The 18,614-nt window shown below is 62.2% G+C and overlaps 1 protein-coding gene and 1 long non-coding RNA gene across 9 annotated transcripts in view; one reads left to right on the top strand and one right to left on the bottom strand.

Moving 5' to 3' along the window:
- Positions 1-6,828: 6,828 nt before the first annotated feature.
- LOC146402136 (uncharacterized) overlaps positions 6,829-18,614 on the bottom strand; it is a 29,037-nt gene continuing 17,251 nt past the window's right edge. The window contains exons 2-4 of one of the 2 annotated variants that reach the window (XR_014805309.1): positions 13,753-13,856; positions 12,270-12,549; positions 6,829-11,943 (exon numbers count right to left, since the gene is read on the bottom strand). This is a non-coding gene — a long non-coding RNA (uncharacterized LOC146402136). Of the gene's footprint in view, positions 11,947-12,269; positions 12,550-13,752; positions 13,857-18,614 lie in introns of both variants that reach the window. The other variant, XR_014805310.1, reaches the window with a different exon arrangement.
- ACSF3 (acyl-CoA synthetase family member 3) overlaps positions 14,342-18,614 on the top strand; it is an 87,230-nt gene continuing 82,957 nt past the window's right edge. For 2 of the 7 annotated variants that reach the window (XR_014805248.1, XM_084959280.1), the window contains exon 1: positions 14,342-15,319. The gene's annotated coding sequence lies outside the window, so the exon portion shown is untranslated. The remainder of the gene's footprint in view (positions 15,320-18,614) is intronic. The other 5 variants (XM_084959276.1, XM_084959291.1, XM_084959282.1 and 2 more) reach the window with 4 other exon arrangements.

The following is an 18,614-nucleotide window of genomic DNA, read 5'->3' as shown; positions in this document are numbered from 1 at the left end:
CGGGGCGCTTTCCCCGATGACCAGCGACAGGGAGCCCTCTTCTCTGTGCTTACTGGCCACGGCCAGGTCTCCTTTTACTGATGTGTCTAAGCCTCGGGGCCATGTTTCGTTAGGTCGTTTGTATTCCGATCTCATTGAGCAGGAAGAGTTCTTTGTAAGCATCAGTACGAGCTCTTTTTTTTAGGGCCGCACCTGTGGCATATGGAAGCTCCCAGGCTGGAGTCCAATAGGAGCTGCAGCTGCCGGCCTCTGCTACAGTCACAGCCACGCCAGATCCAAGCCCATCTGTGACCTACACCGCAGCTCACAGCAATGCCAGATCCTTAACCCACTGAGAAAGGCCAGGGGTTGAACTCGTGTCCTCACGGATACCAGTCAGGTTCACTGCTGCGGAGCCACAGTGGGAGCTCCAATCCGAGCTGTTTGTCACACACGTACCGCGTATTTTCTCTTCCTTTTCATGGCCCTAACAGTGTCCTCGTGGGCAGAGGGCTTGCTTTCTTCCTGATGAAGTCCTAGTTCCCGGTGTTCTTCCGCAGCGAATGCGCAGCCTGCCTTAACTAAGGAAGTTTCCCTGGTAGCTTTTCCTTGTTCCCTTCAGGTGTCGCACCTGTCACTTTTACGTCTCTGTCCCTCACCCCCGGGGCACCGTCAGCCGAGTCTTCCTACAGCCCGAGACCTCGCTCCGAGCGCCCACCGGCCCAGCCCGGCTCCATCAGGAGGAGACTGAGCCCCTCTGCTGAGGGTGGGGAGGCAGGTGCAGCCTCGGCTCCCTGCCTGAGCCCCGCGTCCTTGTCACAGCCCAGCCTGGGCCCCGGGTGCCCCGAGGGCTCAGAGGGCCATTCGGTGGATCGGCTGTCTGTCTTGCCCACTGGCTGGGTGTCCCAAGGTGGCTGTAAAGAAGGACCACAGACCGGGCCCTTCAAAGAACAGAAGTGGTCTCTCATGGCTCTGGAGCCAGCCGGGGGCTGAGGGGTCCGGTTGGGGCTGGGGCGCAGGGGAGGCGCGAGCGGAGGGGCCAGGCCGGGGGTGCTGCGGTGGAACCCGCGGGGCTGGGTGACCAAGGCCGCACGTCTGGCAGGAGGCCCGGGGGAGGAGAGGAGGGAAAGACCAGGAGTTTGGCACGGGTGCGAGGTCCCCCCGGGCCTCGGGCCCTAGGAAGACCAGGCTGACGGTGCCCCAGAGGTGAGGGGCCAGATGTAAAAGTGACAGGTGCGACTCCCGAAGGAGACAGGGAGGCAGGGAGCCCCGGGATCAGACCAGGGGAGGAGGGAAGGCGAGGGCCAGGCGGGGGGCGGGGCGCAGAGCACCCGACAGAGCGCAGCGGCCGGGGTGGGGGGCGGCGACGAGGGGAGGCACGGGTCTGAGGCCCAGGCGGCAGGTGGTGGGAGGCCTCGGGGGGTCCGGCCACCCGTCCTGGGAGCTGTCACTGCAGCCTCTTGCGGTCTGGACGGAGCTTAAGGACGTCCTGCCTCCTGCTAATGGGGAGACGATGGGTGCACACAAGGGCATTTTGTTGGGCATCTGGACCTGAGAGGCCTGGCCCTTGACGTGCCCTGCTGCGTCCTGGCTGGCGCGGTGGACTTCCGCTCAGTCTGCGTTTCTGAGGAGCCTGCTCTCTGCTCCAGAGGCACTGAAGCCCCTAGAGCCTGGCCCGAGGCGTCCCTGCCGCTGGCCCAGCAGTGCGGGGCCTTGATTCTCACCTGCCTGGCGAGGCCCACCCAGGATGGCGTGGCTTCCTGGGAGCTGGCGGGACAATGGCTTCCCCCGGAGCCCCTGTGTTCCCGGTGGTGCCGCGAGCGTCACCGTGACCTGTCCCTTCTTAGTGACAGCAAGCACGTGGCCCCTTGTAAGCGCCAGTCTTCTGCTCTTCACGATGCACTGGAGAGCCTCCGATTCCCGCTTTGGGAACCACCGTAGGCATTTCCCTTGCGATCCCTCCTGGGGTGGCCTCTGGGTCTCAGTGAGAAGATGGCAGAGTGTCTGGGGTGCGGCCCGTGTCTTGCCGCAGACCTGGGGCCCTGCTACGTCCCTGGGTCACTGTGGGATGACCGCTGTATCCATCAGGGTGGGGGTATGGGGTGCTCACACCTCGGCGCCTGCAGGAGGAGTGGGAGCCTGGGAGGCACAGCCCTCCCCCCTCGGGGCTTCCTGAGCGCTGCCCCCGCGAGCTGGCTTGGGGTGGATCTGCACGCGGTCCGCATCGCCCAGGCCCAGTCCCCGCCCTCTGTTCAGCCTCCTTCAGGAAAGCTTCCCCAGAGGGGCAGGCGCTTGCTCGCTGCTTGGAGAGAATCCAGCCGTCACGCCCTGAGGGCTCTCAGCCAGGCTGGGGCTGGGGGGTGGGGCTGCAGACAAAAGAAATCTGTTTCCTCCCACTTTTGGGGGCCAAGCCAGGACCACTTCCCTGGGTCCTTCCTGCCCCTCCAGCTCCTGGGCTCCAGGTGTCCTTGGCTCGTGGCTGCGACCTCCCCCTCTGCCTCTGTCCTCATGCGGCCTCTCCCTGTGTCCGAGTTTCTGCTAAGAAGCCTTAGTCATTGATGGGGAGTCCCGCCCAGCCCTGGGTGACGGCAGCCTCGGCCTCCTCCCCTTAATCACAGCACAGGTGCCGTGGTGTGGGACGGGGTCCTGTCTCGTGCGGCACTGGGGGGACAGAGCCGGCGGGGGCCCTTTCCCGGAGCTGCTGCTGCACTCGCCCACCTGGTGATGGGGTAACGGCGAGGCGAGGGAGGCGGAGGGGCCGAGGGCGGGCGCTGCTCCCGTCCCGTGCAGACGCCCGCGCTGCTCTTCCTCCCTCTGTCACGAGTCGCCAGCCCGGAGCCAGGTGACAGCAACTGATAACCTCGGGAACCTCCGCATCCTCGCCTGGGAGGGGAGATAACGGCCGATCAGAGGAGGAGGTGGCGGCTCCTCGGCCGTGTCGGACTTCTCCGGGACGCCTCCCGCGCCCCCCTCCGGGTCCCGCAGGGGCTGTGGGTTAGGGCTCCTTGTAATCAATCCCTTCTCAGGCTGGGCTGGAATTCAAGCCCTGGGGGAGGGGGAGGACGAGGATCTGGGGGGAGGAAATCAGGAGGGAAGGACCCAGGGCACCAGGAGGGGCCGGGAGAAGGTTGGGCACACGAGCTGAGGGCAGAGGCGAGGCAGGCGGGCAGGCCTGGGGGGTCAGGAGCCCCCTCAGCCGCTCCTCACCCCCTCCTCCCCTCCCTCCCTGCCTGGCCAAGGGCGGCAGAAAGCCGTGAGCTCCTGACAGCCTGCTTGGTTGCAAAGGAAATATTCCCTGAAAGACATTAAAATGAAGTAAATAAAAGAGATAAAAATGGAAATATCAAGGCAGCAACTTCTTCTCTTCTGATTACAAAGCAGGCAGCGGGGGTGAGGGCCCTTGAAGACGCAGCTGCAGGAGCCAGGCGGGCCTGGTGAGGGCCAGGCTGCCTGTGCCCACGAGATAAAGCCGCCGTGCTGCCTGTCCTCAATCCCGCCGGGCCGTCAATATTCACACTGCCAACTGCTGGCGCCCCAGATAGCGCACAGGCCGCCGTGCCCCGTTCATCCGCTCGCAGGCATGTCCACGCCATGGACAGCGCCTGACGTCTGTCTCGTCCTTCCTCCCGCCCCTCGCTGGCGTCCCCTGACTCTCCAGTTCACTTCAAGGGAAGTTTTCAGCTGCAGGTGGAGGGACCGGGAGGGGAGGGCCCACTCACCTGTGCACCTGCTGGGGGGCCAGGCTTTGGGGGCTGCAGTGATTCCGGAAGGAACTGACTTTCCGTTGGCTCGGGGATGCGGCCGAGTGGCGGGGGGCAGGGGCCGGGCTGGCAGCCGTCCTCCTGGTCTTTTGTCTGCAGGGAGCAGCCTTTCCTCCCGAGCCGTCAGGAAGCTGAACCCACCCCACAGACAAACGACACTGATGGAAAGTGGAGTAAGGGGGTGACAAGGTGCAGTGGCCTGTGCAGAGGAAGACGCTCGGCCACTCTGCTCAGATCCTCCGTGGCTGCCGTCTCCTGGGTGAAAAGCGCCACAGTGGCCCTGGCTCCTGTCTTTGGCGCTTGCTTTTACGCCGGGCGCACTCTGCCCGGAGCCTCGATGCGCAGCTGCCTCCCGGGAAACCTCGTCCTCCAGACGTCCATCCGGCGACCCCCTTAGAGATTCCCTCCTGCCACCCCCGTCTCCCCAACCCCCTTCATGGTACCAGCCCGGCCCCACCACCCTCACAATGCAGGTGCTCAGTGTGTGTGCCCAGGACCCCGGCCCAGAGCTCAGAATGGTGCCTGCACACAGGAGGAGTCCGCGGAGGTTTACCCGGTCGGGGAGGAAGGCCCCCTCATTTAGACGGTGAAGTGGCCGGGAAGCAGGCGTTGGACGAATGGAGATGGGAAAGAAAGACCTCTAGGCAGAGGGACTGGCCTGTGCAAAGGCCCCAGGGTGGAGTCTGAAGGGCTGGGGGTGGGGTGGGGGAAAGAGGCAGCAAAGGCAGGTGGGCCAGGAGGGAGGGGCATCAGGCTGAGAAAGTCTCTGGCAGAAAAGCATATCTGGTTCTCCTTGGGCACCCAACACTGAGCATCCTGCACCCAGTACCCACACACCCAGCACCAGCACTCGGCACCTGGTACTCAGCACCCCACACCCAGTACCCAAACACCCAGTACCCGCACACCAGCACCTAGCACTCAGCACACCATACCCAGTACCCACACATCCAGCACCTAGCACTCAGCATGCCACACCCAGTACCCAAACACCTGGCACACACACCCCCAGCATCCCCATACCTGGAACCCATACAACCAGCACCCCCACACCTGGAACCCACACAACTAGCACCCCTGCACCCAGCACCCTAGTACAAAACTCCTGCTCAGCTCTCTTGGCTCAACCCCCAAAGCATGCTAACAGGTGGGATCTGACAGCCAGGCAGAGGTGCCAGGACTGGCAGGAAGACGCCCAGCTTCTGGGCACTGAAAAGGCAGTGGGCAGGGATGTGGCGAGCACTTCGGCACCTCCCTGTCAGCAAGCCCTGGACGAACCCCATCCCAGCAGCAGATGAGACAGTCCTACTAACTGCCGCAGGCAGAAGGGGCCGTGAGCCCGCGGTTTTCGAGGTGTTGCTCCTCCCGGGCCCCTCTGGAGAGTGAGCACCCCTTCCTCAGAGCAAGCGCAGGGGGCTACGTCCCCGCGTCTTCTACCAGGAGGGGTCCTCCCGCTGTCGGGGCAGGGCTTTCCGGAGCCATGATCTGTGAGATTAACTCTGGGTCCAGGCCGACGCATCCCACGTGGAAGGGGGAGACACTGAGACAGGCTCGGGACGTGGGCCTGGGCGCGAGCATGGCCAACGCCACCGCGTCCAGCCTGCGCCCTCCTGCTCCCCACACCTTCACTCGTCCAGCGCTCCAGCGACTGGGAGGCTGGCGGCTTTGTTCCCCCAAATGGCAGCTGAGGAAATTGAGGTGCAGGAGCCTCACAGCTCAAGGTCGACCCTGGAGCGGCCAGATGAGGTGCACAGGCTGGCTCCTGGCTCCCAGGCTGGGTGCCCAGAGCTGTCCCCTCTTCTCTGCGACAGCCCTCAGAAGTGGGCACCACGGGTGTCAGACCCCCGCAGCCCAGGCCCTGCATCCTCTGGTCCCCAGGCAGGGGGTCGAGGCCGCGTCTCCTCCTGGCTGGGCCCGCAGCAGCCGGCAGGTTCAGAGGCAAAGGGTGGAAACACAGAGGACACAGTTCCGAAAGCACAGGGAGCCCAGCTCCTAATTCTCCTGTTCGACGAGGTTTGTGTCTTAGCCATGACAAGCCTCCCGGTCTTCGAGGGGTCAGGCCCAGCAGCACGTTAGGACTGCAGCGCTCTGTCCGGCAGCATCTGTCCTTGGAGCCGCCTCTCATTTCGGGGACCACCAGGGCCATCGTCTCCCCTCCCTCAAGGCCGGACTGCGTCTGCCTCTGGCTTCACTCATAAGCAAATGCCAAGTCACCCAGACCCAGCTGACAGTCAGCCAGAAAGCTCTGTGCAAATAGCAGCAATCTTTAATAACCATCAATGAGAATTAGAAATAAATGAGAATGAGACTAGGAAGGCCTCTGTCAAGAGTAGGTACCCAGTGGGGAGAGGGCGGGGGTGGGGGGGCTTGACCAATCCACCTGCCTCCACCCTACTCCCCATCGCAGGCTCTGACTCTTCCACCCAGGCCAGGGCTGGGCTGGGGGCTGGTTTGGGTGACGAAATCCATCCATGGTGGTTCTGGGACAGACCTGCCTCCTCTACAAGCATGTGGCTCTGACGGACAGGTGGCCCCAGTGTCCCACATCTAAAGTGAGGGTGGCCGTGAGCTGGTGTTTAGGATCAGTCAGCATCCCACCAGTTCCTCTGGCTGCAAGGAGGTTGGGTGAAACAGCAGCGGCTGTGTGACTCGCATTGACGCCTGGCCCCTCTTCTTTTAAGCTGTGAGTCCCTGGGCATGTCACTTCCTGTTCTGAATCTCAGTTCCCTCATCTGTAAAGTGGGTATAATAGCATGGCCCTCACAAGCCATCGTGGGGATTAAAAGGGCTAAAAGAGGAGGTGCACACAGCACACCCAGGCACAAATGGTGCCATAGCTGCTGGTGCTGAGGTCACAGCCTCAACTCTTGGGACCAGCACAGGGCCTTCTGCTCCTCTGTCCATGGTTCTGAACCACAGTCTTGTGGAACCTTGTGGGCTTTGTGGAACCAGCCCCCCCGCCCAAGCTCCCCTGGGCAGTCTGTGCCAGGTAAGGGGCGAGAAAGTGTCAGATGAGATGGGAAGGCAGAGGAAGAGAGACTCAGACAGAGAGATGGGCTGAGGGTCAGATAAAGACGGACACCCCGCCTGGCATCCCCAGCAAAGGGCAGCTTTAATTTAGACCTCAGTTTTCAACAATCATGGTTCTTAACGAGAATCGTTTTCATGTGGTGATTTGCCATGATTCTCCTCGCCGTGGGCTTCCCCTCTGAGTGCTGAGCAGGGGTGCATCACCACTCGGCCAGAGCGGCACGCCCCCCGTGCACTCGTGTGTGGGCACGCGTGTGCGGGCACGCGTGTGAAGGAGATACAGGTACATACGCGTACAGACGCACATGGGTTTCTGGAGTGAGCTGACCACATACAGTTTGGCACCTGGTTGAACAGTCTGCAAGGCTGTTGTCTGAGGCTGGAAGGGGGCAGTGGCCATAGCGTCGGGGCAGGAGCCCAAGCTGCACCCCCAGCTGAAATGAGGCCGAGACGCGGTGCCGGTTACTGGGGCTTGGGCTCTGTGCTCCATCGCCGGTTGCCTAAAGCACGTGGGGGAGGCTGGGGGTCCTCACAGGGCGTATCGGCTTTGCTCAGGTAGGGAGCAGGTGCGGGTGCTGGGATCAAGCTCCACACACGCCCTCTCCAGGCCCGAATTATAACCGTGACCCATTCATTTCCTTCCATCAGCACTTCCTGGGGCCGAAGAGGCTGTCCAGAGCCCAGGAGCCCCCACCGTCCTGAGCAAGGTGGATTTGGCCAACAGGATGTCACACATCACTACCATGGCCAGATGCACCTTAGGAATTCAGGGATGGCTAAAGGACTGGTCTTGATAGGGCTGGAGCAGGCACAGGTGCTTGCAGAAGTCCCAGTAGGGGATCACAGGTAAAGAGGGAAACCTGGGGGATGTTGGGAGACCACCGCGAGTTCAAGAAAACCGTCAGAACAAGGCAGGTCGCTGAACTAGCAGAGGTGCAGGAATTGCCTCGGGTCCCTGGTGGGGGATGGGCCGAGGCCCGCATTCAGATTCAGACCGAGAGCAAGAGTTTGAAGACCATCCTTCAGCTGACTCGCGTACACACCTGACCGGATGCTAAGGAGGAGCTACTAATCCCGGGAAGGAAGAGGCGGGCCTTTCCAACCCCCAGTCCCCGTGGATGATAAAACTGTGCCCCCCACCAACCCTCCGTCAGAGCTTCCTTGCCTGACCGCTTGCATCTCTTACAAGCATCCTATCCTGATAAATCTGCTTCTCGCCTGTCACTTTGTCTCTGGCAGACCTCCTGCGCAGAGGCATGACGAACCTGAACCTTAGTGAGTCCAGACTCAGGGTGAGTAACTCGAATTTAAAACCGTGGGTTCACGTCCCCATCTGGCTTTAGGCTGGGTTCGAGTAGGTTGGGTTTGAGTCCCGGCATGTGGGTTTAAGTCCAGTCTGTGTTCTGCCTGGGTTCAGGCCATGAGCCTCGTCAGTTCCAGTCTCACGCTTCTCCATCCACGGCCCCCGCCCCAAACCCTGCGTCAGGAGAGGTTCTGAGGCTGTGATCATGAGCATCTAGCGAGAGAACTGGGCCCATCAGCCATGTCTGCCACAGGCACAGCGCGGCTGTGGGGGGAAACAGGTCGACGGAGTTGACGTGGCAGTTGCAAGGCTCTAGAACGAGGAATCTGGAAGGCTGAGACCAGAAACTGCCTTCATCTCTCCTAATCTGGGTTCTTTCCAAGACATTAAGTGGATTCCAGAGGGAGATGGACACAGAGAGGGAAAGACATCTGGGGTTTGCGTCCTTTGCTGGTTCGACGACTGTCACGGTTGCCCGGCCTGCGCATAGGGCTGCGTGGGGAAGAAAGCGCCGTTGCCCCGCCTGTTCCCGGCGCCTCGCCCTCAACACTGCCAACCACTTCCCAGAGGCCAAGTGCCTGGCGTGGATCTTTGAACAGTGCCACACCCACACCCCCCAGGCTTCACTCCTTAGAGTGGTTCCTCCATTCCCAGAAGCACTTAACTGGCCGGAGTGCCCAGAGAAGGTGCCCAGAGCAGTACTTAGAGGCTGTCCCTGGGGGCAGGGCTTGGCCCCGAGGCATCCAGCCAAAGTCCTGCCTCTCAAGGAGAACAACAGAACTGACTGTTTGCTTGCATCCAGGGGAGCCGAGCATTTGCAGAACTGTGGTTTCCGCTCATCGTTTGTACCTTAGAAGGCACATGTGGTTAAAACTGCCTGAGATTGGTGCTGGCATTTTGTGGTAGAAAGTTTGCCAATTTGGGAAGTTAAGCTTTGACTTGGTTCTCATGGACATGTGAGCATCCCACACACCCACATGCCACAAACCCACCCGCCTACCCACCCACCAACCTACCCTCCATCCAGCCCCCCCCACCTACCCCCGTCCACGCACAGACACCCCTCAGGTGGCGCCGCGCCCTCAGGAAGCACCATGAACACCGCCACGCATGGCCCCTCAAGCTTCTAATCTAAGCTGAGGTTCCAGGCAGGGGCACACAGACCCTGGGGGCTGCATCTGTGACCAGGAGGAGACATTGGCAGGAAGGAGACATTCTCGTCTCTCTGAGTGTTTACAGGTGATGCCCAGCACATCTTTGCTCCAGGAGCACAGGGCGGGCGCGAGCAATTCAGCCAGAGCAGCAACACGTGGGGCCGAGAGCTTCTGTGGTCTCGGCTGGGAGGCTGCAGCACGAGAGGTGCTGGAGACGAGCGAGGAGGGCTCCTCGGAGCAGGTGAGGACACGGGGCGTGGAGGGTGAGACTGTCAGACGGAGTTGGTGAAGAACAGTCTGCAGGCAGAGCCAGTGCAAGCAGGGGCAGGGTGGTGAGAGCGCAGAGCCACGGCCAGGCTGCGCAGCCGGGAGCCACTGGTGACTGCGTGTGGGGCCGGGAGCAGGAGGCGGGCGGGCAGTGGCACCATTGGTGAGGCTTGGCTCTTGATGCTGGTGGGCCAGGCAGCCTGAACTCCACCCTGGCGGGTGAGGGGGGCTGCTGACGAGGCCCAGGACTCATCTGTGTGTGAAGCTCTGTGGGGACCAGTGAAGCTGGCACTGCTGGGGGCGGGGATCCAAGCCAAGTATAATGTCAGGTGTCTACCATTGATTCTTGCTGTGGAACAAGACAGCCCACGTCTCTGTGGCCTCAAACAAGAGTGAATTACTGCTTCTTGTGCCTGTGGGTTGGCCGCTTCGAAGAACTCTGAGCTGGACAGGCCAAGACAGCCCTGCACACACGCCGGCAGGTGGAGCTGGCTGGCTGAGGCCTCAGGGCCCCCCAAGAGCTGGACCAGCGTCCTCCCATGGTGCACTCGGGGTAAGGCGGAGGCCGCCGAGCCTCCCAGAGTCCAGGCTCCACACCGCCCGACGTCACTCCTGCTACATCCTCTTGGCTGAAGAAAGTCAAGGGACCCGCCTGGCCTTGACGGTGGGCGCCGCTCACGTCCTCACGGGAGCTTCCATGAATCCTTTGTGGGCACAGTCCGTCCGCAGGCATCCCGTGCCCGGGACGCTGTCTGCTGCGTGCTCACAGGTGTGGCTGAATCCCTGGCTGTAGGGGCTTCGGGGGAAGGGGAGGGGTGCACACCCGCAGAGGCAGAGACGCGTGGAGGGGCCGGGATGGGTCGAGGGAGCCTGGAGGGGCTCTGGGTGGGGGGGCAGCTGACAGAGGTGGGACTGGGAGACAGAGGAGGCCCGGGCTTTGTTTTTCTTCTGTCTTTTGTCTTTTGAGGGCCGCCCCCACGGCATATGGAGGTTCCCAGGCTAGGGGTCTAATCGGAGCTACAGCTGCCAGCCTACACCACAGCCACAGCAACGCCGGATCTTTAACCCACAGAGCGAGGCCAAGGATCGAACCGCAGCCTCATGGTTCCTAGTTGGATTCATTTACCACTGCACCAGATGGGAACTCCTGACAGAGGAGGCCAGATTTGATCCTCAGGGTGACAGGAAGGTGGGAAGGCTTCTGGGCGGAGAGGGGGAGGTGCACTGCTAGGAGCTGGACAAGTGAGCCATGGGGGGTTGACCATGGCGGTGTGGACGGAGAGTGAGGGGCTCAGAGAAGGCCTATGTATCCGCCTGCTTGGCTGAGGGAGGGACTCCGCGTGGCCTGGCTCCGGTCCCCACGGGCCCCGCCCCCGTCCTGGGGGAGGCCCTGCTCGGTCTTCTTCACCCCCACCGGAGCCAAGCCTACGGCCAGAGAGGGGATCCTCAGATCCAGAAACCACCGGGGAGAGCTTTAAAAACGCAATGAAATGTAAAATAATTAAATCCAATTAAAAACGAACCGTGGGGGACTCCCACCACTGCTGTTTGCTGTTTCGGAGCAAGAGCCCAGGCCGCCTCCACCCCAACTTGGCAGCCTTCCCGGCGCTCACCGGCTGGGCCTCCAAGGTGGAAAGAGGAAGCCAGGCCCCCCCCCGCCCCCGCCCAACACCACAGGAGCCCAGGACTGCCCTCCTCCCGGGGTGGGGATGCCTGGAGAGCCCTGCTTCCTCCGTCAGGCCCACCACCCAAAGCGTGAGGAGTGTGTTCACTCCTCTGGGTGTGGGACTCTCACCCTGGGTGCACTCAGAGCCACCAGGTGTTTGTGAAATGCAGATGCATGGGCCCACCCTGGCGGCTGGGTCTTGGGGCTGTGAATTTATACTAAGGCCCAGGGATTGTGCCGGTTGTGGCCCTGGTCCAGGGCCTTCTCTTCAGAGAGGACTAGCCTATGGCCCAGAGAGGAGAAGCCTCAGCGGGACTCCTGGGCGAGTGTGGCCCTGGGGCAGGGCACTGTGGACAGGTGGCAGGCGTCGGCCAGCTCCACAGAGTGGAGGAGGCAAGGACGCCGTCTGCGTCTGAGGGCCCCACCCAGGAACTGGCCTGCTGGGATGGGCTTTCTCAGGACTCCGACGCACCCACTTCCACTAAAGCCACATGTGCAGGCAGGGCCACAGCCGCTTGCCAGGTGGGGACTGAAGCCCAGGCTGAGAGCGCCATGAGGCTGTCTTTCTGGGGCCTAGGAGTCCGTGACACTGACTTGCTCGGGGCCATCAGCAGGACGGGCAGTGGAGGGATGGCTCCAGCTGGGATCTTCTGCACCCTCCATCCCCAGAGCATCTGGGGGCCAAAATGGAAACCCCAGGGAGTGCCCCCAACACTCCAAGGTCCTCACTGTCCAGATATCCTGTTCTTGGCAGGAGGGCAGGGCCTGGAGAAGTCATCCTTCCTGCTGAAAACATTTAATGGTAAATGGAGAGCAGGTGCCAACAGCAACACAACAAAAGCAAATGACCAGCAAGATCAGGCAGCCGCCAGAGAACCCCCGTCCCCGACCCCCAGGGCCTCAGTGTCCCCCACCTTCCTCGGACAGCCATGCACAGCAAGTGTCTATGTGGCCACGTGGAATCATGTGACACCTGTGTGTGAGATCACGTGATGCCGAGCACGCGCGCGCCACCTGCCTGTGAGTGCGTCTGGCTCCGTTAACACCTGTACCTGCCAGAAGGGCAGCCGCCACAGAACACCAAGTCCAGGGAAGGAGCCCAGCCCTACCTGCAGGGGTTCTGGGTACATCCTGAGAGCTGATTTGGGTTAAGTGTTATTTTGTGCGTTCAGTTTCTCAGATAACTCTGGAATTCAGACTCCTGTGGTGCAGCCCAGCTGCGTGGTTGTGCTTTTCCTCTGACGCGTCCACTTCTGCTTCTCCAATTTTCTCAAAGGCCAAGCTTCTTGTTGTATGCAATCCACAGTCGATACTCAGGGATGAGCCTGCCGGGTGTCCTCTGCCCCCCAAACAATGCCATGTTCTCCTGGGCAAGCGTAGGGGGCGCTCCTGAAAGTGGTTCGAATTCAATGAGACATCATCTTCGCACACAGCAGTCACTGCGGGAACGGGCGCCTCACCATGCAGCCTGGGGAGAAGGTGAGCTCGCCTCTGTGTCAGCTGGGAGGACTCCTGCCGGTATTCTTGTTATTTGGAAGTTCAAGTCTGAATAAAAGGATGGCTTTGCAGCAGGCATAGGGTGGGCAGGCAGGTATTTTTTTTTCTTTTTTTCTTTTTGCTTTTTCTAGGGCCGCTCCCACGGCATATGGAGGTTCCCAGGCTAGGGGTCTAATCAGAGCTGTAGCCGCCAGCCTACGCCACAGCCACAGCCACAGCAACGCAGGGTCCAAGCCAAGTCTGCAACCTACACCACAGCTCACGGCAACGTGAGATCCTTAACCCGCTGAGCAAGGTCAGGGATCAAACCCATAACCTCCTGGTTCCTAGTCAGGTTCGTTAACCCCTGAGCCATGATGGGAACTCCCAGGCAGGTATTTTAGACCTGCTCTCACCTGCATTCCACCCTCTGTACCTGGAGAGCCTCAACCCTGAGACCTAACTGGCCTCTCTTGCAGCTAGCTGACCTCTCAGAGATTGGGCAGGGCCTGGCAACAGGCTGCATCATGAGATGTGACTGTCTCCAGCACGAGGTTTCAGGCGCCAGGTCTGCACCCCGTCCCACCATCCAGAGCTCGGCCCAGCCCACCAAAGGGAGAGGAAGTGTGGGGAACATGGCCCTCCTGTGGGCTGGGTGGACCAGGCCCTGGCTTAATCGAGACAGCGCCACCTTTACCACCAAGACCTGGGGGTTTCTTTCTCCTTTCCTAGGAGAGACCAGAGGAGTGACTGGGCTGATGGGGAGGGGTCGAAGAGAGGAGGGAGAGGGGAGCTGTGCCATTTGGGACCCAGAAGTGGCCATCAGGGAGGGAGGGAGAGCCATGCCCAGGAAGAGACACCTCACTTCCCCTGAAGAGTCCCTAGGACAGCCAGCCCCGTGGTTCCACCCACTGCAGCCAGGCACGTGGTGCAGGGGGCCCTGGCGAGGACTGGACTTTCTTAGAGCAATGAGGGGGCCCAGGAGCATTTTGAGAGGAGAGCAGCGAGATTCGATTTCAGAGGCTCCCGTGGGGGAGGAGAGACGGCAGGGGGGCACATGAACAAGCATGGCCCATCTGGGCCTTTCCCTGGGCACACGGCGCCAAGAGGCCTCACCCTTCTAGAGGCTTCCGATGCTCTGGGCCGCTGAGGGAGGCTGCAGGCCGACAGATCCAGTGGAAAAAGGCAGCTCCGGAGCCGCAGGCAGGATGGCCATAACCCTGTGGAGGCAGTCGCTGAAGCGTGGGGCACATCGCGTGTTCCTCCAGCTGAAAGCCAGGCCACAGGCCTCCGTGGTCCCCCCGTCAGCTGTCAGAAGGCGGCCCAGGCCCTGGTTAACGGCGTGGGGCAGGATCCGGGTCTCCAGTTCTCCAGGTCATCTGTGCCAAGGCTCCCTCGGCCCACCCTCCCACAGCTCCAGGTAGACCCCACTGTCCTGCCCGCCCCAGCCTGCCTGCAGGCCTTCCTCCCACCACGATGCAGGGGCGCGCGGAAGGAGGAGGTTCCGCTAGACAAGGGAGCCCATCCCGGAGGCGGGTCTGAAGCAGCATCACTACCGGCTCTGGACGTCACGCCACCTGCGCAGCAACTTCAGGCAGGGTGCGAAGACTGCTCCTGCGCAGGCGCAGTGCCTCCAAGTGCATGGGACCTGATGCTCATTGGGCCTAACAAGTGTCAATCACCTCAGGTGGGGGGGGCGGAGCCTATGCCAACCGGAAGTGGGCTGGCGGCCATTGGCTGACAGGCCAACCTCCCGAAGTGCGGCAGCTGGTGAGGCCTCCGGCCGGAGCCAGGGTGGGACCTGGTGAGACGGGCCCCCTGGCCTGGTTCCTCAGCCGCCCCCTCCCCTTACCCTGACTCCTTCCTCCGCACGTTGCTTAGTGCGGAGGGGCCTCGGGAGCGAGCGTGGGTCCAGAACCTGGGCCAGCGCCAGGGCCGCCGGGCTTCACCCTCCTGACGAGGACGTCCCGGTGGTGCCCGGGCAAGGCGGCGGGCCCTAGGGCCACCAGGCGGCGACAGCTGAAGACAGGAGGCGGAGTAGGGGAGTCGGGGAACCAGCGCTGAGCACGCCCCTCCAGGAGCGCCGCAGAGGCCGCGTGGGCCGCCAGGGGCCTGCAGCCCCCGTTCGCCAAGGACAGGCCCCAGCAGGACCCTTCTGTCACCAGCGAGCGGAGGTGGCGTGGCGGTGTCCGCCCCAGTGCTGCCCCCGGCCCGCTCCGGAACCTTCCGAGGCTGCCGCGGGCCTTCGTCTAGACTGAGGTCTCCCTGCCGAGGCCGCGTGGCGAGGGTGAGACGGCAGGGCCAGCCTGGAGGCTTCCGCGAGGACGAGCTGCGGCTTCGCCGGCCCTCCGGGTGGACACCGCCGGCTGCGCACGCGGCGTCCTTGCCCCGCTTGCGTGACCCGGTCGCGGGTAGACCCCTGCGAACATTCTCTGGCGCTCCAGGGAGGTTCCCCCGGAAGATGGAGCACCTTCCTCTCTGCCAGTGACCCGCACGGGGTGCGACGCCCGGAACCGCCGAGCCCTCTCGGGCAGCCTGTGCCCGGAGCTGTGGGAGGCCTCGGTTCGGAGGACGCTGGCAGACACGAGAGCCCCGACCCGAGCCGGAGGGCTTTCTCGGCCACCGCGCAGCCGGAGCTGCAGGGACCCCCTTGCCGCCTCCCCCTTCCCGGCACGCGGTCCAGGTAGGTGCTGCGCATGCGCCGCGTCGGCGGCACGGGGAGCCCCGGGAACCTGGATCTTTTCCATGGGCTGCAGGCAAATGTGCCTGATCTTACCCCCAAGGACAGCCCACCTTGCCCTACGCCTGGCGGCGCGGGCGGGGGGTGCGGGCACTGTCCCTGTCAAGGCCTCTTGCTAAACAAGTGGCCTTGCACAGGTGGCCTGGAGCAAAGCTGTCCGTGGCTGTGCTTGTGAGATGTGCACTGGTGTGTGTGCGCGCGGGGTGGGGAGTGTGAGGTGCGACGCTGCTGACAGCGCAAGACTGCAGCATCAGGTCACAGCGGCCCCGGTGCTTTGTGGACTTAGGTTTGGGAGGAGACGTTTCCTTGCTGCCACCTGAGCACGGGGGGACCGCCCTCTCCCCGCTCCCCCGAACGCTCCTCTGACCTGCTGTTGACGGTGTATCCTGGGCCGTAGTTGAAATCCCGCTCGCCGGCTAAGGGGTGGGGGCGCCCAGTGGCGTTTTGCTGGCGAAGGTCTTTAGAAATCGGCGGACTGTGTGGGGAGGCGGTCGCATCGTCTCCATTTTTTCCTCTTTCTCCTGGTCTGAGGTTGGGTTCCAGATTCAGGTCCTGGGTGTTTTGTTCCAACCGCCGGAAGAAGGGCTTGTTTCAAGGGAGGGGCCCACTTCACCGGCCCCCAGCTTCCCTTGGTAAACCTGTCAGCCAAGGGCTGGCCGTGGAGGCAGAACTAGGGGTCTCCGCCGGTGCCAGAGGCTGAATGTGTCTCCCCACATTCATATGCTGAGACAACCCCAATGTGATACCGTGAGGAGGGGGCCTCTGGGAGGTGCCGAGGTCATGGGGGAAGAAGGCCTCATAAAAGGGACCCCACAGTGGAGTTCCCTTCGTGGCTCAGTGGTTAATGAACCCGACTAGGATCCATGAGGACACAGGTTCCATCCCTGGCCTCGCTCCATGGGTTAGGATCCAGCGTGGCTATGGCTGTGGTGTAGGCTGGCAGTGACAGCTTGGATTAAACCCCTCCTGGGAACCTCTATATGCCTCGGGTGCAGCCCCAAAAGCAAAAAAGAAAAAAAAAAAAAAGAGAGAGAGAGAGAGAAACCCGCACAGAGCTGCCTGTCCCCTTTGCCAAGTGAGGACGCAGTGGGAAGACGCCGTCCACATACCAGGCAGGCTGTTCTCACCAAACCCGGTGCCCTGATCTTGGACCTCCAGCCTCCTGGTGGTAGTTGTGGTGGTAGTTGCTTGAGGGCCCCAGTCAGAGCAGCCCGAGTGGGGCCAGGCGGGGGCTGGGTAGAGGGACACGCAGACCCTCCCGGGCACGTCGGAGTTCACTGCTGAGCCGTCAGCCAGGCTTTTGCTGAGTCTCAGCCCCGCTGGCACGTGGGTTCTTTGGAGCCAGCTTGGTGGGCGCAGTGGTGCCTCTGAGGCTTCAGGCTGTTTGGAGAGCTCCTTTGAGAAGGGTTGGTTTTGTCTGTGGCCTCTTTTCCTCCTGACGTGCAGGGGTTCTTCATACGTTGGGGGTGGGGGGGGCAGCTCAGCTCGCAGCGACACGGCAGGAGGTGTGACAGTCTGCACCAGACCCTCCCACGTGCAGCCCCAGCCGGGCGCGTGCCCCTGACATGTCCTGGGGACGCAGGTTCAGCTCTGCTCCCCCGACTGCTTCCCACACTGGGGCAGGTCTGTGACTGTCTTATGGAGGCTGTGAGCACGTCCTGGGAAACAATTGAGAAATGCTGACGACGCTGAGTCCCTTTCCAGACACAAGTACAGACAGCCTCGTACACAGGCCAGCCGACACCCGCACAGACACACTCGCACCACGTACACAGAGATACACACGCACACACACAGCACACTGTGCCCTCCCTGGTGGCCGCCATCCAGCATCTGGGCAGCAGGCCCTTAGCGCTGGACCCTGGCGCTTATCCCTCCTGCACAGGAGCTCCCCCTGCAGCGTCTTCCCCTGTCCTGGGGCCTTAGTACCTAGGAGCTGGGGTCTCTGCCGGCGCGTGGATGGGCTGACCCAGAAGGAGGGCCGCGGGTAGACACACCGCGAAGGCACTCTCCAGGGGGCTTGGTGGGAAGGGACCGTTAGTGGCTCACAGGTCAGCTGGGGCTGGTCCACCCACATGCCATTCTGGGCCTGGGGCCCTTCTCCGGGGCTTCGAGGCACTTGCTTTCCCCCTTCTCCCTGCACCACGCCTGGGGCTGGCTGTGCCATGCGTCACATCCCCGTGCTCGACAACAGCTGGCTGAGCTTAATTAATCCCCACAGCGCCAGGGTCCACCTGGCGAGGAATTTACAGCAATAACAAAATAGCAAACACTCGGGGGTGGGGCTGTGTAGAGAGGGGCGGGGCCTCCCGCATAGCCCTGAGGTCCTGGCGGGCACTGATGCACGCAGGTATGACATGGCCTGGATGGTGGGCCCTGGTCTGCAGGCCCCATGTCCTTCACTGTGCAGGAGTCCTCGAAGACAGCCCCACTCCACAGATGAGGGCCAGGGTGTCCAGGAGCCATATGCTGCCCAGGGCACAGGCGTGTCCCCAGCTCACCAGAGTCCAGGCAGTTTGGCCCAGGAAGACTGAGGCCTACAGGTGCTTCAGGAGGGGGTAAGGGGCACGGGATTTGCTGTGGGGGCCAGGGCATCCATCCATGAGGTCTTGGGTTTCCACAGGGGGATGCGGGTAAAGGCAGTGCCAGCAGGAGGGTGTCCCCTGGATGGCCGATATCTGTTAGTTGATGGAGCCTGGGCTCAGCAGAGGGCCTCCTGGGGGGGCCTGAGTGCCAGCCCGCGAGGGCTGGAGTTCTGGGGAGATGCTCCTGGCTCCTGGGGCTCCATTCACTGCCCCGGACACACCTGCCCGCTCTCCACGTGGGCATGGGGCTCCTCCCAAGGCACGGGGCTGACCCAGAAGGCGGGCCGCGGGTAGACACCCTCGGGAAGGCACTTTCCAGGAGGCTTGGTGCGGCGGGACTTGGTGGAGCACAAGGCTCACCTCTGCACACAGACTGGCTCCTTTAGAAACAGTGCTGGTAATGGTGCCTCACCTGCTTCTGAAGGCGTCTGAGAGACACAAGGAAGCAGGAGACTGTGGAGTAGAAGTGGCAGCTTCAGCTGTCACACCTGGATCAGCCCAGGCCTCCTGGCGTCTAATGCAAAAAGGGAAGCAAGGACGTTAGCTTCAGATTCATGCTTGTGTTCCAGGTTTTCCAGGAAACTGTAGGAGAGGGAGGCACTTTCAAGGGAAAGCCGTAAGGCCTGGAGTGGGTCCTGCTCTCTGACCTCAAG

The sequence above is a fragment of the Sus scrofa genome, chromosome 6 (genome assembly GCF_054392235.1).
Source record: "Sus scrofa isolate SSC_HxYL_T2T_F1_AM1 chromosome 6, Sscrofa_HxYL_maternal_Yorkshire_Landrace_v2.0, whole genome shotgun sequence".
NCBI lineage: Eukaryota > Metazoa > Chordata > Mammalia > Artiodactyla > Suidae > Sus > Sus scrofa.
This window is presented reverse-complemented; position numbering and strand designations above follow the sequence as displayed.